The following is a 20,812-nucleotide window of genomic DNA, read 5'->3' on the forward strand; positions in this document are numbered from 1 at the left end:
AAATCACCCCTGCAAAGGGGGAAGAGCAATCCACGACAGAAAATACGTTCTGCTGCTTTAAGGCTGCTTTTCTATCTGGCAAGGATCTTCTCCCTCTAGTTCCAATTCTCAAACTGTGCCGTGCCGCAGCCTGGTGAACAAGCAGCCTCTGCATGGTGGCTGCCGTGAACTGCCGTTGTGAGGCTCAGATTGTGCAACTCCTGACCCTGGAAAGCCTGTTTGCCCCCTGCCTTTCCCTGCTGGGATTCAGGTGCCACTTCATTACAGCAAGCCTTTGGCTTTAGAGGAAGGGCCCTAGCTTAGTGGTAAAGCATCTGCTTTGCATGCAGAAGGTTCCAGGTTCAATTCCTGGCATCTCCAGGTAAGGCTGAAACCTTGGAGACTGAAACACTTGAGAACCACTGCCAGTTGTGCAGACAATATTGAACTACAGGGACCAATGATCTGACTCAGTATAATGCAGCTTCCTACATTCTCCTATTGAACTGTTTCCCATTCTCTTGCTTTGTGTCATTCTGCTGCCTCTCACTTTTTTGCTGCTTTCTTTGCTTCGGTTTGCTTTTATTGTGCCCTATTGATTTTAATAGCGTTGGTTGTATCCAACAAACTTTTTTAGAAATGCCCTTCAGAAATATAGACAGGCAGAATGCTTCCCCACACTCAGCTCCTGTGTCACACCTGTAACATAAAGGAGCTCCAGTTATTGGGGTTGCCTTCTTCCATCAGAATCAGGAACTCCAAGGGAGAATTGCCCATGTAATCCGGCAACTGTGACAGCCCTGGTGGTTTAAACATTACCATGGCAAGGTTAGATCTGACCTCAAGGCCTGGAGCTTTTCCCAATGTGGAGATAAAAGGTTTGTTCAGGCATTACACTGAGCACAGGTAGAAGCTCTCTCTACATATGTACAAATGTTTGCGTTAAAGAGATTACACCTGTTGATTTGTACAGCTCAACTACTGTGTGCACTGGTATACAGATTGTACACTTGTTGAATGTAGCATGTGAACAGCCCTAAAGAGATGGTGGGGAACGATGGAGTATTTGCGCCTGTTTCTGTCATGCACTTGTTAAAAGGACAAACTCCACCAAGGAAAATCAGGGCCTCTAACACTAAGTTGAGGCTACACCTGTATGTTCAAATGGGGGGTCCCAAATTTCCTCTCACCAAGCAAAAAACAAAGCAGTTGCAAGAGTCTCTGGAAGCCAATCAAAGAGAAGAGAAACTTCACCTTGCAAAGCTCATTCCTGTCTTCTCTAAAATAAGGTTACCAGGCGTCCCCATTTCCCAGGGACAGTCCCCTGATTTACAAATCAGTCCCCTGACAAAATCCTATCATTCCGACGCATTTCAATGAAGTGATGAAGTGTCCCAAGATTCACTGAAAAAAAATCTGGTAACCTTACTCTAAAAAGGCTCAACTAGACTATACAATTAAACTGGCTTAAATGTTGCAGCTTTATGCCTCCCCCTCAAGGACTGCTGGAATCTGTAGTTTTCTCAGGGTTCCAAGAAACCTGTTCAGTAGCCCTCATCTTCTCTCAAGTCTAGAAGCCATGATGAAAATGAACAGTTTCAAATTTGCAATATAGGAAGGGCAAGGAAAAGGTGTAGCAGAGATGTTCACAATATGCTTCAAAAATCGGCCCCAGAACAAAAAGGAAAGGAAAAGCCAAGCAAGGACAGCTAGCCCAATGTGGCAACCTCAGCAGAGAGTGCCACCCCAAAAACCCCAGTTACTAGAACAAGCCCAACACATGATTCCACATGAGCCTGAAAGCAGCTGTCTGATGGCAACAGCTTTCTGGCTGCAAACTGCCGGAGGCTGGATTATTTTAACTGTAGGGTGGGAGGCAAGGCTAAGCCTAGAGCAGCTTTGGATCATGTTTCCGAACTCAGATTTGAACTTATCACCTTATTTTTGCATGACGCTCCCTGGTTGGGCCTGTAAATAGTGAAGGGCTGGGGGTAGACAGACTAATCTTACTAGCTGGTAGGTCCTTTTCAGAAGCATAGGAGAGTGCTCATGTTATGACTTGGCCCCAAAGGCTGTCACAAGAGATGGCAGGCTTAACACGTCTGACCCTCAGCAACCTGCCAGGGGTCTATCTCTCCAATCACGTCATCTCCTAATCCTCAGGCATCCAGATCCCTTGCTGATGCCAGGCACCTGCCACGATGCACAGCTGCCTTATCTTGGCCTGGTGCTTTTTTCAAAGGAGGTTGTATGCCTCAGAGCACAGCTCCCTGTGCATCCCTTGTGAAGGAGACCCATATCCACAGGGCACAGAAAGGCAAGATTAGTCCACTCGGAAGAGAAATAAGCTCTGGTATTGTAAGACGGGAAAAGCCACATGTGTCTTCCTTAAGCAGGGCTGGGAGAGAGGGAAGGTTAGTCGATACAGGGTAAAATGTCTCTCTCTTCGTGTTTCTGTAATAAGATAAGCCTCCAAATCTACCTCCCTTGCAGAATAAGGGAGAAAACTCCAAATTTTCAGGGCTGTTGCTTAGTACCCCTCTACTCTCAAAAGATCTTCCCTCGGGATGGAGTATTTAGACATTTATAAGAATTATAAAGAGCAGGAGGGAGGAACCTCTGATCTAGGCCTTTGGGCTCTCCCAGGCCACACTCCACACCAGCCTGGCTCCACCTCATTTTTCAAGTGCTTTTGCCTAGCTCAGAGGTTTTCAACCTTTTTGAGTCCATGGCTCCCTTGACCAACTACATTCTTTCTGCAGCACCCCTGTGGGGCTCAGGAGCACAGTTACATCACCCCTTGCCTGCAGAGCTGGCAGCCTCACACTCTTTTTTAACACCCTCCCTTGTGGGGTATTTTCCTCAGCCTCCTTTCCTCTCCCCGCATGGGAGTCCTCTGGGCAGCCGCTGCTGCCACCCCTGATCTCTGAGCTGCCCTCTCTGCCCCAAAGTGAGATGCCTCCTTACGCTGCCCCACAGGGCCGGGAAAGAGGATGCCCCCAGCTTTAGTGGCCCAACAAAGACTGGCCAAAGGTGAACGTGAGGCCAGCACATTGTCTTGGGAGCCAGCAGTGGCAACAGCGGGTGCTCAGCACTGGGAACTCAGTTCCCAGGAAGGCCTTGTGCACAGCAAGCATAAGAAATACAGTGCCTGCCTGCCTGCCTGTCCATCTGACTCCAAGGCTGCCTCAGCTCCTGGCAACCAGCATTCACTTTGCCAGTCCCAGACAAACCATTCGCCTAGAAGCTTGTAGACCAGGCTGCTGCAACAAACAGCTCTGCAAGCCTTTGGGTGGCAGAGATTTGAGAGGGCATAAGAGGAAGGCGGGAAGGAAGGGGGGACAGAGGTCAGTGTTGTCTGCAGTACCCCTGACCATCATTTAAGGCACCCCAGGGTGCCACGGCACACTGGTTGAAAACCACTGGCTAGCTGGAATGTCAGAGTCCTTGAATGTATGTCTCTTGCTTGTCTGGATGGAGAGATGTGGGTATAGAAACCTCTGGCTTTAGTGTGGCTGTAATTGTAGACTGTGCTTCTAAAGGTTAGTCATATATGTTACCAACACCCATTTTGTCTCTGGCCTGACTCCCTATGGGCAAACGGTCCCCCAGAAGGTTGTCTATGAGGAAATGTGGCCTCAGGCTGGGAAAGGTTGTGCTTGAGTGTCAGCAACCTCTATGCCTACAGATGATTAGGTGGAACCAGAGATGAAAAGGGCTTTGAAATGTTTTTAGGTGTTTTTAAATTGTACTGATATTTAACTGTTTTACAACTGTATTTTCAGTTTGTTTTAACCCACCCTGGGATCTCATGGTGAAGGGCAAGTAACATATCTTCATTCATTCATTCAATTTATATCCCACCATTTTATCCAATGAACTTAAAATGGCACACATTATTCTCCCCCTTCTCAATTAATCCCTACAACAACTCTGTGAGTTAGATTAGGCTAAGAGTGAATGACCCAGGGTCACCCAGCATGCTTCATATCCCAAGTGGGGATTGGAACCCTGGTCTTCCAGGTCCTAGTCCTAAACTCTAACCACTACATTGACTCTCACTACACTTGCTTCCAAATGTGAAAGGATCACCAAAGTGAAGCATCATCTATCCTAAAGGAGGCTGATTGGAAACACATTACATAATTAGCTTATGGAACTCATTGCCACAAGATGTGCAGAAAAACCCACGAGCATAAAAATGTTAATGGCCTGGATCCACTGAAAGGGTCATAAGATGAGAACTAGAATATGCTGAAAATTAAGTCACGCTAAAACCCCACTACATCCTCCTCTGCTTTTGGCGGGCTGCTGTTGGGAAACAGAAGGGAAGCTAAGATGGGCCAACTGACTGACTAATCAGGCATCTCTGCCCCCCCCTTTCCCTCTCCTCCTTTTGCTCAGCCCTTCAGATGGACTTTAATGGGTTCAGTGCAAGGGAGCCTTAATTCAGGACGTGCCTGTAATTGATGTTTATATAAAGTAGCTCTTACAGTTCCCTCAGAGCCGAAGATGAAAAGCAATCAGTCAGCTATATGCCTCAAAAGAGAACCAAAAGCGGGGAGGGGAGAAAGGAGGGGCGGAGGGTGTGGGACAGCTTTGCAAACACACACATTTGTAGATTTAAAAATATACATATCTTTCCTGAAAAATAACAGGTAAGAGTAACGGATGGGCACACCGGGGTTCTGAAGCTGGGAGCGGCAGCCAACGCTGATTTGGAGGATGACAGGCATTAAGAATAACAGGGGGGGGGGGAGAGAGCCACCACCACCACCACAACAACACCACAGCAATGTTCCAGTATGGGGAGATGGAGACTGACGGGAAGAGGTGGAGGGAGACCTGCAGACAAGGCTGGGTGTCCTCACCAACCTTCCCCTCCCATCTCCCCAGCTCAGGCTTGTTAGCCCAGCACCAGGGGGAAATGTCGATCACGGGGTCCCTCAACATGAGAGGTTATTTAATCGGTGTCACAGTGGGGGGGTGTCGCACTTGTTTTGCTAACGTGTGCCAAAATCCCCATGGAGACAGGCTAACATGCAGGGGCAGCATTCAGCTTGCTGGAGCCGTAGGCAGGCGGCGGTGGGGGGGGGGGAGGCTGCCACTCAGCTTCCAAGCTCCCCTCTCACAGCTCAACCCTGCTGATCATGAAACACACAGTTATGGAAGGAGACTTTCCAGAGGGGTGGCTGATGTGTTAGCCGTGCTCTTTGTTGTTGTTCTTTACAATCACAAAAGGTTTGTGCATATGTGTGTTTGAGGGAATATTCAAACATCTGGGTCATCAAGGATTTGTGGTGTAGACATGGGATGGGGAACCTGTGGCCCTCGAGCTTGTTGCTGGACTACACCTCCCATCATCCGTGACCACCGGCTATGCTAGTTTGGGATGATGGGAGTCAGGAATTCCACATTTTATGGAGGGCTACAGGTTTCCCACCCCAACTGAAGAAGAGGCATTCCCCAGTCTTGTGAGGCAGTGCCTATTCAAAATAGAGGCATTCTTCCAGGCAGCAGAGAATGCTGCTTCTGAGATGAGAGATGGGGAACCTGGGGACCTCCAGGTGTTGCTGGACTACAACTCCCATCATCCCTAATTATAGGCCACAATAGTTGGGGTTGAAGGAAGTTGGAGGCCAGCAGCATATGAAGAGTTCAGATTCCCCTTCTGTGATACGGATGAAGCAACAGCAGCATTTGAGAGCAGTTACAGTTGTAGCCTAGCCTCTCTACATTAACTCTACATCAGTTTTAACACTTTCCTATTGATCCAGAAGCAAGAAGGGAACAAAACAGACGGCATGGCAGCTTCTGCCATGTCAAGATACCTGGATATTTTCAAGCTCATGTTCCATTGAAGGATATGCAGTAGCAGAGCACCCACTTTGCATGAAAAGGTCCCAGATTCAATCCCTGGCATTTTCAGGTAAAGCTGGGACTGGCCCTGTCTGCACCCGCAGTGAACCACCCCTGGTCAGTGGAGACAATGCTGACCTGGACAGACCAACAGTCTGACTTACTCCTATGTTCAACATGCTTGCTCAGTTCAACATGGGCTTAGTAGCCTACTGTTGGTGCATAGAAATTATCACAAATGCAGAATAAGGAATAATCACGGTACCATTGTACACAAGTGTAGCTACTGCTGCACTGCACTAGTCCACATTGGTGGAGGTCTGTGGAAAAGAGAAGCCAGTTCTACAAAACTGTAAGAGAGAGAAACAGTCTAGAAATGCAACATTTAGGTGGAAGGGTCAGCATGGGCAAAGTAGCCAATATAGTATTTAAGCCCTCGGGGATGCAAAAATACATACATTGGTGCCTCCACCCTTCAATCTAAGCAGTGGTGGGTTACGACCAGTGGCTCATGAGGCTTCCTTGCCATATGCAAACCCAATTATCTGGGCCTGCCCACCATATCCAGCAATGGCAAGTGTGTTGCTAAGAAAACCCAGTGGATAAGGACTCACATGGAAGGCAGCTCTGGCTGGGGAGCCGTACATCACCAAATCCTAGCAGAGGGAAAAAATGGTGCTAAATTGAATCAATCCATCTTGGAAATGATTCTTGTCAGCTTCTGTCAGAGAAATCGTCTGGAGGGGAGAGCAGGGAGGTAGGAGGCAAAGATGAAGGCTGCCAGAGCCTTGTGCTCTGCGTGGGCAAAGGGGCTGGGGATGCACTATTACCCCCATCCCCACCAAGTCTATGTGCACGGCAGGGGAGGGGGTTGCTGGTGTAATTTCTAGCATATGACAGGGGGTAAATGAAATAGCTACCTTCAGAAGAGCTATATGTGAACGTGTGTGTGCACATCCACACACGTGTGTAAGGGATGTGAAAAGGCACGGACAGACACCTGAAATAAATGAATTATCTTCCACTCTATCCTCATTTTATCCTCTCAACAACCCTGCAAGGTGGGTTAGGCTGGAAGTGGGAAGGCAAGAGCACAACCAGCCCATGATTACCCAGTGAGCTTCAGAGGGCAGGTGTGTGTAAACACAGGACTCCCTAGACCAAATCATAAATTCTAACCCTTCCTGGATGTAGCACAGAGAAGAAACATGCTCCTCCCGTTCAAACACAATGAGCTTCAAGAAATCCATGTGGACAGAAGAAGTATCACTGAAGGTAGGTGTGCTATCTCAAAACCAAGAAGGGGTACCTTGGGGCCATGGTGTCAAGAGTCTCCAGAGCCTGATTCAGAAACTTATTGGTCTGAGGAATGAGAACTAGCTTAGTGGGCTCTCTAACTTCAGCCACTGACTTCCACCACTGAAAAGCAGGGAAGAGATGTAACTGTGGCTCTAGCAACAGATTGGCTCAACTGGGTAGAATTTCTCAGAAATTGGTCATCTACTGTTGATGATCAACTTCACTAGAACTGCTTCAGGCACCTTCTGCTTATATGCAGCTTCTAAACACCTTCCAGATTTGAATTCAGAGTGGACACCTGTGGCTCTGATTGTGTCCAGAACTAAAGGGGCATCCATCATGTTCTTTGGAACTGTTGTTCCAGAAAAAGCAAGCCCCTCGCAAAGAAAGTAACCCGGTAACCCTAATTTGGAATCACATTTTGTTGTGAGCGAGTGAGGAAGTCACCCTAAAAGGATTTGGCAACATGTGAGCTAGCGGCTGTGTAAATTTTCAGGGCAGGCCAGGAGTACGAAGAACACTGAATGAAGGAGGCCTGTTGGGCAGGATTTATTAAGAGGAGAGACCCTGTCTGCCTGATTCAAATATAGACGAATACTTGGTATACGCAACCCACAGACTAGCAAATTAAAATGAAGCCAGGGGTGGGGGGCATGTGAGGAACAGAGCCAGGTGATTGATTTCCCCCATAGCTAGACATTCAAACAAACCAAATATGTCACCAAGACAAGCACTCTAAAAGCTGTGGCAGGCTCAGATTTATGCTCTTACCAGACTCAGATCCATCAATTGTTCCCTCGGATGCTGACGTGAAAGGGGAAACCGCCAGGGCCCGGGAAGCAGGAATTTAACTGTATTGATCGCTAGCAAATGGTGTAATGAAATTTGCACGTAACCTCCCCACCTCCCATCCCAACAGACAATGGCAGTGCAGGGGCCCGCGAGGACAAACACACACAAATGAGGTCGTGGCTGACGACGGATGTATTAGGCTTCAAGTAAAAGAAGAGGTACACTGCATGTGCCCAGTGGATCCCAACACTGGATTTCACAGCACTTGCAAATGAATTAGAAGCCTTTTCTATCACCAGACAGGTTTATGTAATCAAAAAGGTCCTGCAGCTGTTATTCCAGAATGATATGCAAGGAATGTCAAGGGGACTCAAAGACCTGCCCTCACAGCTTGCTACTAAAGGTTGTTTCCAGACCACAGAGTTATAAATTTACAACTACAGTGGTACCTCTGGTTACGTACTTAATTCGTTCCGGAGGTCCGTTCTTAACCTGAAACTGTTCTTAACCTGAAGCACCACTTTAGCTAATGGGGCCTCCCACTGCTGTCGTGCCGCCACCGCGCGATTTCTGTTCTCATCCTTAAGCAAAGTTCTTAACCCGAGGTATTCTTTCTGGGTTAGCGGAGTCTGTAATCTGAAGCATATGTAAGGTACCACTGTATAATCACGGTCCAACTTTGGGTAAAGACTATTTTTCTTATATTTTTAGTAATGACTGTTTTTCTTCTATTAAGGCTGCAATAGAAACACTTGGAAAAAATAAATCCCATGGTTTATTTTATGTTATTTATTTATTTTATTTTATTTTATTTAAAACATTTCTACCCTGCTTAATTAGCATTTAAAAGCAGTGTGAATAAAAAAGAACCACAAAGAAAATAAATAAATCAAATTTCACCATATAACCAGACACTACAACACTCAACATGGTAGAGTGGTTAAGAGTGCTTCAAATCCACACACACTCAGCCATGAAGCTCACTGGGTGACCTTGAGATAGTCACCATCTCTTAACCTAACCTGCCTCAAAGGGTTGTTGTAAGAATAAAATGGGAATGGGAGAACCAGGTATGCCACCATCTAAAGCTCCTTGGAGGAAAGGTGGGATAGAAATTTAATAAATAAATAAAAACAGTTAAAATGTCTGCTGGAAAAGTCTTAGTCATGGTTCACCAAGGAGAGTGTTTGTCTAATCTCAGTCAGAAGGGAGTTCTGCAGTCTTGGGTCCACAACACTGGAGGGTCAATGAGTGGCCATCTATTGTGCAAAAATAAAATAAAAATCTTGCTATGTCCAGAGGTCCACTTGAGTAATGCATGCTTGGCAGAAGTCCAAGGCTCAGGTAGCTGGTGAAGTAAACACTATCCTTTGCTCCTTTGCACTGCTACCAGTCTGTGTGACAATTCTGAGGTAGGTGGACCAGTGCTCTGGCTCAGTATAAAGCAGTTTCCTATGTTACCCAAAAGCTATACAGATCTTGCTTTCCTTTCTTCCCTCTTTCAAAAGGCGGGGGGGGGGGGAGTTCAAGGAGAGTGACATTCCCGTGCCCTTTGCAGGACAAGATGAAACCGAAAAATATGGGAAAAACCTAAATCAGTTCAATGTGGACAGTAATTTTCAGAGTCATTTATACAAACCTGAAAGTTAACACAGGTGCAAGCTGGGTCTGCAGCCCCATCTACCGAAATCAAGAAGTGCAAAAGCAGCTCAAACAAACAAACAGCGCACCATAGAATAGCGAAGAGTTGTGGAATCAGAATTAAGAGAGGTGAAAACTGCCATCTCAGCACTGGAGTAGGAACTCCTGAAACTTCTCCCTAATGAAGGAAATTAAGGGATGGAAGTCATCCATCTTTTTGCACCACAGCTCCTAATTAGGAGGCTACAGAATTCCCCAGCCTGCCTGCTTTCTGTCCCTGGCATGACGGGTTATTTACCTGAAGCTAATAGGTTCGGCAGCATAATGACAGACCTGTATCAAATGACGGGATCCTGGCTTCCGACAGCTTTAAGGACCTGTCTCTGGGACACTGCGGTGTCTAATTGCGGGTTTTGTCATCCGCAAAGTTCAGCTCAACAACCAGCCATTCTCCCTGGGTGACACTTCTGCCTGGGTTTGAAATCTAAACACAGCCCCAGACAGTTAAGGTTAAAAATACCACACTCTCGGAGCCAAGAGATCATAATTTGGGTCACCGTTGTGTTTAATTAATTGGAATGGAGCAATCAAAAGTGCTGTGTTCACATAATTGCTGGCAGGTTCACAGGAGCAGCCCCCTCCCAACGTTCTTACAACTATAATTTTGCAGAGGCAATGACCTCCTCTGATCAAGGGGTATTTTTTTTCCCCTGAAGAGAACAAAAAGAACACTTCGTTAACCAGTAGAAATTGCAAGGCAATATGGACCACAGAAAAACGTCAAACAGATTTGAGTTCAACTGGCTCAGTTAAAAGAAGCCCCAGTGCCTCACTGCTTCCATTGGTGCGCAGAAGTACCTTGGCAACATTTTACACATCACAACATTTTGTGCTGATCCCCCACCCCTCTTGAAATTATGTGCACTTGTTCCTGGCAGTTTGTGCATGGTAGCTAATTAGGTTTATACCGTTTTCCTGTTGCAATACCTTGGGATCTGTTGCAAGATCAAACAGAGGTTTCATTAGCTCCTAGATATTTCTTGGGAGAGGTGGGGCAACAAGGAGCGTGTGGGAGATTAACAATTTAAAGCTATGGGGAACGTTCCAAAGACCTGTTGCCACAGAGTTGCTTCTGGCCCTACCAGTTCCTTCCTAGAATGGATCTAGTCATGCAGTACAATGGCCCCAAGGTTGAACAATGACTGGGAAGGAAGACGGAGACACTTTTTAATGCTTTCCCCATCACAAGATGTATTCACAACTAAAAGACCAACAAAGCAGGGAGATGGCTGGTTGTGCTCTCTGATAAGTTGGTTTAATTCTTGTAGGAAGTTTTGTTTTTTTTTAATACAAGGGAACATTTTTAAAAGGGATTTTTCCCTACTTGCAGTCTGAAATGGTAAAGCCCACTCTGCCAACAGGATTATCCCACCTCATTCAGGTGCATTTTTACAACAAACCCTAGATTTTTGAAAATGTCAGTACGAAGGGAGCAACTGTTTGTGCTATGTGCACTGCCGGTGTAAAAAAGTCAGAGCAGCTGGGACTTGAACTGGGGACTGCCCAGGTGGGGAGCTGGTGTCCATTGCTGTGAGCCACTGCCGGCTATAGAGTAGAAGCAAGAAACTATTGTGGTTATTAAAGCCAGTTTGCTCTCCCCAGACTAGCCCAACTATAAACACTTCCCTTTTGCCAGAGGAACAGTCTCGTAGAATCACCCAGCTGAAAGGAACCTCAAAATGTCTACATCTACAATCCCCTTCCAAAATGTCTACATCCACAATTCCCTTCCAATTCAGGAGATTCATCAAGGCCACATCTGCACCATACACTATGATACTACTTTTTTTTGTTTTATTATGGATTTTGTGTTTTCAATTTGTATTTTTATGTTGTGAACCACCCTAAGATCTGTATACCATCTGAAGAGTGGTATACAAATTTAATATTACGATTACTACTATTACTATTACTACTACTACTACTACTACTAATAATAATAATAATAATAATAATAATAGAAGCAGTAGTAGTCGTGGCTTTTCCCAAAGATTCCTGGGAACTGTAGTTTGTTATGGGTGTTGAGAGTTGTTAAGAGACTCCTGTTCCTCTCCCACAGCTAAGCAGTGCTTAATAAGGTTGCAAAAGAAATACAGAAGATAAAATCTGGTAGTCCACTCAACTGTCGGTACACCTCATACCTTCAGGACATTCCTCTTGACATTTAGCCCGTTCCTTTTATTCTGATTTTAACTCATTGGTTCCAAGATCTACCTTCTGGAGCAACAGCAAAAAGCTTCTCCATCATTTACGTATGCAACAGGCCTTTGAAGATGGCAATCAAACTGCACATTGAACATTACTCCCATCTAGCATGTTAACCTATAAGGAGGGGGACTACTAGTTCAACTGACAAAACACACCTGTGTTGATCCATATGGGGTTTATAAGAAACACATCCATATTTATACAGCCTCCTGGCTTGATTGCCTGAAAAGCAGTGGTGAGGAATCTGTGACTACAGCATCCACCATCCCTGCATATCAGCCAGGCTGGCAATAGGTAATGCCCAAACAACAACCAGAAGGCACTGGGCTCTCTACCTCTGCTAGAGATGTGAAATATTTTTCAGCCCACAGGCCACATTCCCTTCAAGGTAACTTACTGTAAGGCACATGCCAGTGGTGCACAGGGACAGAGGCAAAAGGGGGTAGATCCACTAACATGAACTTTACCTTTGTACAGTAGGCTAGTTTACACACACACACACACACACACACACACACCTCTGCATCCTCACCATACAGTCAAGCAGGAAGCATTGTCAGAATTCAAAAACATACTTGAGGCAGGCAAAAACAGTCAGGAGGGTGCAAAGCAGGGATGTGTCACCCAGGGAGAGTCCTGAGGGCCAGGCAGCGATGTCTGGAGGATCACATTTGGCTCCTGAGTCTAAGGTTCCCTATTCCTGGGCAACATTGTCCCAAATCACACAGGTGCCTAACCTTGGCTTTGCACTGACTGCCTACAGCTCAGTGCTTACTGATGCAACTGCTAAGATGCATCAGCTGTTTTCTGGACACAGCACTGGCCTCCATGTCTGCTCCTGTCAACATCAACTTTGCCATTTTTTTCTAGTCACTTCCGTACATCTCATTTTTAAAGCATTCACAAGAAAACATTTCATCCAAAGTGGCCATATATTACAAGGCTCCTCAGTGAGAAGAAATGAGCAGTGCCTGGAACTTTGCAGAGCCAAAGCGAGAGGGGGGAAAGGGCAGGCAGGAAATATTTCAAAGCACAAGCCATCTGAGAGCTGAGGGCAGAAGGCTGCACTCGAGAAGTGGAGCGTCTCTCGAGGCACTTCATCCAAGCTGGGAAAAAGCCCGACCTTCGCTGCAGCTCATGTGGGCATCCTCAGAGTCCACGGAGGAGGCGGGAGCAGGAGTGAAGAGGAAGGAAGCCGGCTTTTGAGGCAGTTTAACCACCTTGTCAATTTCACCTCCCAGCCTTGATTTCCCGGCTCCCTGCTCTGCCGCAGATGCTGTACATAAGCACTGCCTGCAGAGTACAAAGGAAGAGGCAATGGAGAGGCAGGAAGCCTTGAAGGTAGAGAAAATCTCACAGGGAAAATAATAATAATAAAGGGGGGAGAGAGAGAGAGAGAGAGAGAGAGAGAGAGAGAGAGAGAGAGAGAGAGAGAGGGAAGGGTGGCAAGAAAATGGGGGCAGCAGCTCAGGATAACATCATCTCAGAGGCCATGACACCAGACACAAGGGAGGTGCATTAATCACTGGCACACCATGAGCCAGCACACCCTGCCTGGCTCTCCCAGGGCTGCATGGATGTGTTATATAAAAAATAAAAATCTAACCCCAGAAAAGGGAAAAACACACACAACCCACAAAACCAAACCACCCTCAATGCCTCCTTTGCATTGATTAAGAAGCAAAGTCATTTCTGCCTCCTGCCTCAGCTACGGCTGCCCGGGGAAGAGCCAAGTGATTTATTTTAGCCAATTACTGCTGCACTTTCCCCCATTCCCCAGGACTGCATTTAATTGATTGAAACCTATTGAAAACAAATTAAGCAGCCACCAGATGCAAAGATCTGTTTATTGCTTCCCACCCCCCACACCACACACAAAGAGAGAGATTGTGTGTGTGTGTGTGTGTGTGTGTGTGTGTGTGTGTAGATCCACATGAACAGCAGCAAGTCAGAGGATGTGGGGAGAGAAGAGAGACAGTTATGGAGTGGGGGATGGGGAGGCAGGTAAGAAGAAAGACCAGATTAGATCACCAAAATGGTTTCACCTCTGACATTGAGCTAGCTGGGCAATCCATAGAATCACTAAGCCAGAAGAGCACCTAATTAACTCCTTGCCCAAAAGGCAGTATTATACATGCTGCCCCTCCTTGCAGATCAACCAGATTAAATTCCCCCACAAGCAAAGAGCATGTTCACTGCAAGAGGCTGGGTGATGGGGGTGTGTGCAAAAACTGCCCCCTGACCCTAAACAACTTGACCTGGTGAAAATTCATCATTAGCCCCATTCCAACCTGGGTTCAGACCTGGGTTTGGGACTGAATCTGCCTTGGTTACCCTGACGGATGACCTCTTCCAGGGCAGGTAACCACTATTTTCACTTTCTATAAACAATTGAAGAGGTCTTTGTTCTAACAGGCGTTCCCATATTCATAAAAGGGTCTTTGCTATGAATGCCTATTTTGTATGGTTTTATCCATAGCTGCTGAGTTTTTGAAACTTTGCTGTTGTTTTTGCTGTTTTTATTGTCTGTTGTCTTGAGATACTTGTATGGAAGAAAATTAATAAATTGATGATGGTGTTAATAATAATAATATTAGTCATCCTGACACCACACCTTTTCCCCCAATATACATCCATCCATCCATCCATCCATCCATCCATCCATCCATGTATTGATTTTATAGCCCACCCTTCTTCCAAACTATGGGATTACCTTTTGGTCCCAGGAGACTTTCTCAACTGCTGGAAGAGATGCCACTCCAAAAGCCACTCTCCCTGTGGAACCCAGAGTGAAAGTCAAGGCTAAGGCCCGAGAGGGATTGGTCAGTTGGCCAAGGAAGGCACAGAAGCCTCCCTCACCTGCCTAATAAGCTCTGGCACTATCAAAGGATTGCTAGGCTAGATCATAGGAGACTAAGGCTATAGTGGACAGCTAGTCATGATGGTCATGTGCTATCTGAAGGATGAGAGGAATAGCAGCCACTGGAGATCAGCAGCAAGGGGTGGGGGCTATTGCTCTCACGGTCCCCTTATAGGCTTCCAGGAGATATCTAACTGGCCGCTGTAGGAAACAGAATGCTGGACTAGGTAGGTCCAAAGTGGAGCTTCTTATTAACTTCTTCCATTTAGTGGAGCAAGGTCTTGGTGCCACAGTCACAAAGAGAAGGCTTCTTTCCCTACAAAACTTCTTGGGCAAGAACTCTTGACACACGATTTTGCAAAGTAATGAGAGACAGAGACCTTTGACAATTCTGCTTAGGAAATGGGAGTGTAGGGACCCAGAGTGCTAAAACAGTGGCTTTCAAAGCTTCCCAACCCCTTGTGACACAAGGTGCCCTAATTGGTTTCCCAAGGACACAGTGTGCAATTGGGTATCTGCTTTAATGCAGATATTTTCAAAGTGTTCATCTATCTCCTTGCACACCTTCCACACACCCCTCTCCATTTCTGTGCTGCAATACTCACTAGTAATTAAGCTTCTGCATTGGACAGGGCAGTTGAGCTGCCTGTGGTGGAATAGACTGGGGAGGGCCTGCAAGCTGGAGGTTTCTGCATTCTCAATGTCGACAGTGAGGAAAGCATACTGACAATGCCGGCTATGCAAGTTCTTCTCTCTCTCCCCTCCACCCCCCATACCATTCCCTTTCCCTTAATGGGACAGGACACAGTGCCAGAGCCTGTTAAAGCTATAATTATAAATAATTGAGCGTGCGAGAGGAATTCAGTACACAACGTGTGGAGCATGGGCGGGTGGAAAATGTACTAGGCTATCTGCTGTATGACCTACATGAAAGGGAGGGGAGGGGAGAAGAGGGGAAAGGAAGGAGGGAAAGCTGCCGCTAGGGGAATTAAGGTGCTCCATCAGCTGTTTCCCCAGCACCCTCTGTTGAAAATACCTGCCCTTGTTTAATCCTTGCAGGTGAGCCACCACCTCCAACTTCCCATCATGCTTTGAGCTGCACATGCAGCATCGTAAGCAGGGTTGAAGAAAGCCTTGAATTCTGCACACACAAAATAAAGTCTGTAACCCCTATAAATTTCCATATGCAAATCTGCATAAGGTATTCTGCTGCTGCTGGCCACAGGGACAGATCAATGAGCAACAGAAGGGGTAGCAGCCTGAACCCTGACCACTGCAAGACCTACTAAGACCATCTAAGCCAGGCTTCTGTTTGGCACTGTGTGAAGGTTTGCATATGGTCTTTTCCTGGTTTGAGTCAGGCCTGGTGTCAGCACACAGCAACCTTGAGAGTTGCCAGAATTAATGCCAGTCCTGGGCAGCACTACTACCCCCTTGAATCTTTTTTTTTTTTTGCTTTCCAGTGCTCTAAACAGACCAGACAGCTGGCTCTGGGAGGAACCATCCTAATTTCCCAGAATGATGCTACAACAGGGGGCACTGCTGCAAATTTAAATGATAAGTCTGACACTCAGCACTGATCAGAAACTTGCTGCTCCCACCAGGGGAGCCTGCCAGGGCTTTACCTACATGGCAGGTGGGTGGGATTGCTTCAGAGACAGCAACCCCTCTTTGGAGGTCGCAGCCCATGTGTGCCAGACTCCCTCTCCTCACTGCCAGGGAGGCCACATCAGGGAGAAAATAAATGAGCAGGCATGTGAATGTAAGAAGCTGCCTTATACCGAGGCAGACCCCACAGTCCATCTAGTATTGTCCAAACTGAGAGGCAGAGGCTCTCTAGGACTTAAGACAATGTACATTCCCTGTCCTACCTGGAGATGCTAGGGGCTGAACCTACAACATTCAGCATGCAAAGCAGGCAGTCTGCCACTGAGCCATGGCCCGTCCCCAAAGGTAGAAGCCATAGAAAGCTGTGCCGCTGATGAAGTGCCATTAGCCTTTGCCCTTCACGTCTTGGCGCTCTCACCAACTCCTCTTGCAGCTTTCTTTCTTTCTTGAAATGCTGCAGCTTATGGAGGCTTAGGCAGAAAATCTAATGGCAGCGACCCCATTAGGTGAACCTGGGCTAGCATTAATTTCACCATATAGACACACACTAATAAGCTGTAAGTGTGGCACCCGGCTCAATCCAAATTGATTTACCGAGGCTGGAAATGGATACAAATGTGATTAAGGGCTTTTTATTTTGCATAGGTTTCTCTATAAAATGATTTAAATCAATTGCCGGGCAGGCCCCAGCATTATTAGCGCCGCTGCCAAAGCTCCCCTCTTGCCTCCATGAGCAAGAGCCCCACAGGCAGGCACGAAGGTGTTGCACATCTCTCTACCCAACTAAAATCACAGAATCACAGATATGTAGAGCCAGAAGGGACCCCAACGGTCATTTTGCCCAACCCCCTGCAATGCAGGATGCTGTCATCAGAAGGATAATGACAAGGAGCTGCTCAATAATGAATATAGGCACTGGGGGGTCCACAACTCCCCTTGCCACGCTCACTATGGCAAGTACGCCACTGGATACTAACAAGTGTTGGGTGCCCCCAGCCTTCCTTAGAGCTGGGGATGAGAGAGAAGGTCATCACTCGAACTGTGCAGTAAGGTCAGAGGCATTTGGGGTGGGTGAATGCTCTTATCTAGCTCCAAGACTGGGGGGATGGCTGAGGCCCACTTTGGTCAGGGGTCCAAAATTCTAAGATAATGAGCCAAGCTTCCATTTCTCCTTCCCATCCATTCTTAACTATATATCTTAGGGATATAGATAAGGTTGTTGTGGATATTGTTTGTGTATTTTTATATATTTCTTAATGCAAATGGTCTGAAAGTGTGCTTATTGTATATTGATGTATTTTTTATTTATATGTGGATTTTCCTTATTGAACTCCACTTTAGAGTTCAGTGAAGAGTAAACTGTCCATAAATGGACTAAAGGATAAATAAATAAATCACCCTCAAGCAATTTCTCTAACAAGCACATAAAGGGCTGGAGAGAGCAGCAGGATTCCAGTCTTACTTGTACCTGGGACTTGAATAACTAATGAAACAAACATGGGAAGAACTGTCTCCTATTTATTTCCTTCTCCAAACCGCGGTGCATGAGAGTTTGTTGGAGGCTTCAGAAAGTCCTTCACACTGGAGAGTAAGTGGAGCGCTCGCCTCTGGTGAGCAAAATTGTATATGTGCTGGTACAGCACTTTTAAAGTTCAGTAACAAAACAAGAACCCTAAACCTCCTCTCCAATTCCGATAAAAAGAGGTGTGTGTGTTTTAAAGGCAGGATACAACAGTTTCCCCACTGGGTTTGGAAAAGCACGGTATGATTGCAAGAAACACACACACACACACACACACACACACACACACGTCCGAAGCTTGATGCTAGGCATTGTCCTTGACCTCACATTGACCTTTCAGTGTGCAGCACAAGGCTAGAGACAATACCTGCCTCTCATGGGAGGGGAGGTGTCCAGATGACCTGAAATGTTTAGTTCGCTACAAAGACCAGTCAAACTCTGTGGAACCCCTGGCCTTTACCCTGAGCCCTAACTGCTCAAAGTGGTGGAAGAACTCTAGTAAGAATGGGAAATTAACTAATTAGATACAGAAAAGAAATGAAGCAGCATCAGTTCCTCAGCCCCCATCCCCCAGATTTAGCCCAGAGTCTTGGGATTCAAGGGCCAATTCACAATACTGCAAGTGCTACTTTCAAATTTTGAGAGAAGAGGGTTTCGTGGGGGTGTTTTAGCACATGTCTGCTTTCCATCTCTCAAGGAGATGTAATTGTCAAGGAGATGTACCATAGCATTTCCTACCCAAATGTGATCCCCAACTAGGATTCTCCATCTATACAACAAGTCCACACCCACATTGTTTACTCAGCAGCAGCAGCAGCAGCAGCAGATGTGGTTGTGGTAGGCAGCAATCAACCTCTGTGCAATATTTTGTCTGCACACAATTTACCCTTGGCATTCTAAGCAAATAAGAAGCACCCTTCAAGTCATTCTCTACACAGCTTGTTTTACAAGGCATGGGATACTTCCCAAAGCACACAGGTTGTCACACAATTTTACCTGCAGCCTCTGTACAAAAACAACCCATCCAGTTACACAGTCCACAACCATAATTAAGGAGGGGAAGTACAATGGAACCTGCCCTTGTGCCTATTCTCTTTCCCACAGCAGCTGCCTGCTCTAGTTGCCAACTATGGACTTTGCTCAATTTTTTTTTGCAGCCTGCACTCCTACCAAACCCTCATCAGATCCCTCTTCAGCTTCCTGGCACCTTCATGTCTGTCTTCCTAGTCATCTATTTCTTTTTTCTTTCTTGATCCCTCTGGTCCTTCCCTGGTCAAGGCCACCCATGCCCCACAGAGGGACATTGCCACTATAAACAAGGACAATTAGCCACATAGCACTGTAACGCTCAGGCAGGCGCCAGCAGCTCCTCCCTTGCCAAGAGGCAGCCAAGTGAGGCACCCGGTGCTCCCTCTCTTAAGTCAGAGTGGCGGCAGGGCTCATCAAGTGTTAACGGTGCAGACAGGCTCGTTGGAGGGCGATCCATCTGTTCTTAATACGCAGCAAGAAAGAGAAAGCATAAGGATTCTCCCACCACTTGCATCAAAAGCTGCTCATCCAAGAAAGTGAAGCGAGGCTCACTGAAGGCTTATGCAGGAAGGCGAGAGAAGGAAGAGGCACAGCAAGTGGAATAAGAATGGAAAATTGCTCCCCGCCACAATGACTCATGTGCCATATAAAGAGCGACTCTGTCCTTCTAACGCCTGTCCTCTTAGGAAACACTGCAAAAATACAAGTCCTGACACAACACCAATCACAGGATTTCAGGCAGCTGCATGGAAATGCACCGCAAGAGGCCAGTCTACTCATGTTCACCTAGGCTGCCCAAAGAAAGCCAGCCACTTCTGTGCCCTGGCAGAGACTGCCAGATCCAAGAACCTTCTTTCCCACTGGCTTGCTTTCTGACCTTGAGCAAAATTGGCACCATGACTGCAGGTGGAACTGTTAGCATGGTCCAAAGGTATTGTTCCCATCTCCCACTAGCTGAATAGTACCTTTGATATTTCAAGTGAGCAGATAGATAGAAAGATGACAAAGAACATAAAAGCAGATGATGACACACGCTTAGATACAGGAGTTCATAGCTATACATATGTGAAGCTTAAAGTCTGCCCACAGACTGCCTAATAACACATCTCAACGTCGACCAACTGAACTCCCACATGTTGCTAATGTATGAGTGGTGTTGCCTTCTCTTTAGCCTAAATATTTCTCTAAAAGGTGTGTTGCTTTGAAACTGCCAGAGAACACTTTTTTTTACACACGCAAATCACACAGCCTCAGTGATTTGTGCTTGAATGTCTACTTTAAATGTTTATTGCGGGTCAATGACAAGTCAAATTTGATTTAGCCTGCAGTTGACCTGTGATGTTTAGACTGAACCCAGCATAGAACTGAGGTCAGTGACACCAGAAGTTGTGTGTATACACATGCGTTCATGCTCTAGTTAAATGGGACCTGCCTCAATCAGGGCTGAATGTTTCCTGCTGAAATGGACACAATGTTCCCCTGCCAAAAGCACCATGAGGACCAGGAACCTTGAGCCAATTCCATACTTAACTCCACCACTGCTTGAGTAACGTGAGGGCCCAAGAGCTGCGATTTTCTGCCATCATTCCTTGGATGCTTTTCTGACCATTTTACATGACATGAAGATATCCCACACTGAGGTGAGCCTTTCCCTCCCACCAACTGATTAACACCTGCTCTTTGCAACCCCCCCCCCAATTTAAAACACGAGTTTGTTTGATATGGTTGTGTGTTTTGTTTTTGGAAATAAAACAATGGGTTATATATCCAATGTTAGTCCTACTCAGAGTAGACCCACTGGAATTAATGAATATGCTTAACTTAGGTCCAGTAATTTCAATGGGTGTACCCCCAAGTAAAATTTAGTTGGCTGCTACTCTGTTTTGTTTTTGAGTTGATTTACAAGAGTGCCAAATAAGCAGAACCTCAAATAACAGGTTGTGAGAAAGAAAGAA

At 46.3% G+C, this 20,812-nt stretch overlaps 1 protein-coding gene and 1 non-coding gene across 7 annotated transcripts in view; one reads left to right on the forward strand and one right to left on the reverse strand.

Moving 5' to 3' along the window:
* Positions 1 to 20,812, reverse strand: part of GSE1 (Gse1 coiled-coil protein) — a 374,856-nt gene that overhangs the window by 151,387 nt on the left and 202,657 nt on the right. The gene's annotated exons all lie outside the window — the stretch shown is intronic.
* Positions 290 to 360, forward strand: TRNAA-UGC (transfer RNA alanine (anticodon UGC)). Its single transcript has one exon. It is a non-coding gene; the product is annotated as a tRNA-Ala (tRNA).

Source organism: Podarcis muralis, chromosome 7 (genome assembly GCF_964188315.1).
Source record: "Podarcis muralis chromosome 7, rPodMur119.hap1.1, whole genome shotgun sequence".
In the NCBI taxonomy this organism is placed as follows: domain Eukaryota; kingdom Metazoa; phylum Chordata; class Lepidosauria; order Squamata; family Lacertidae; genus Podarcis; species Podarcis muralis.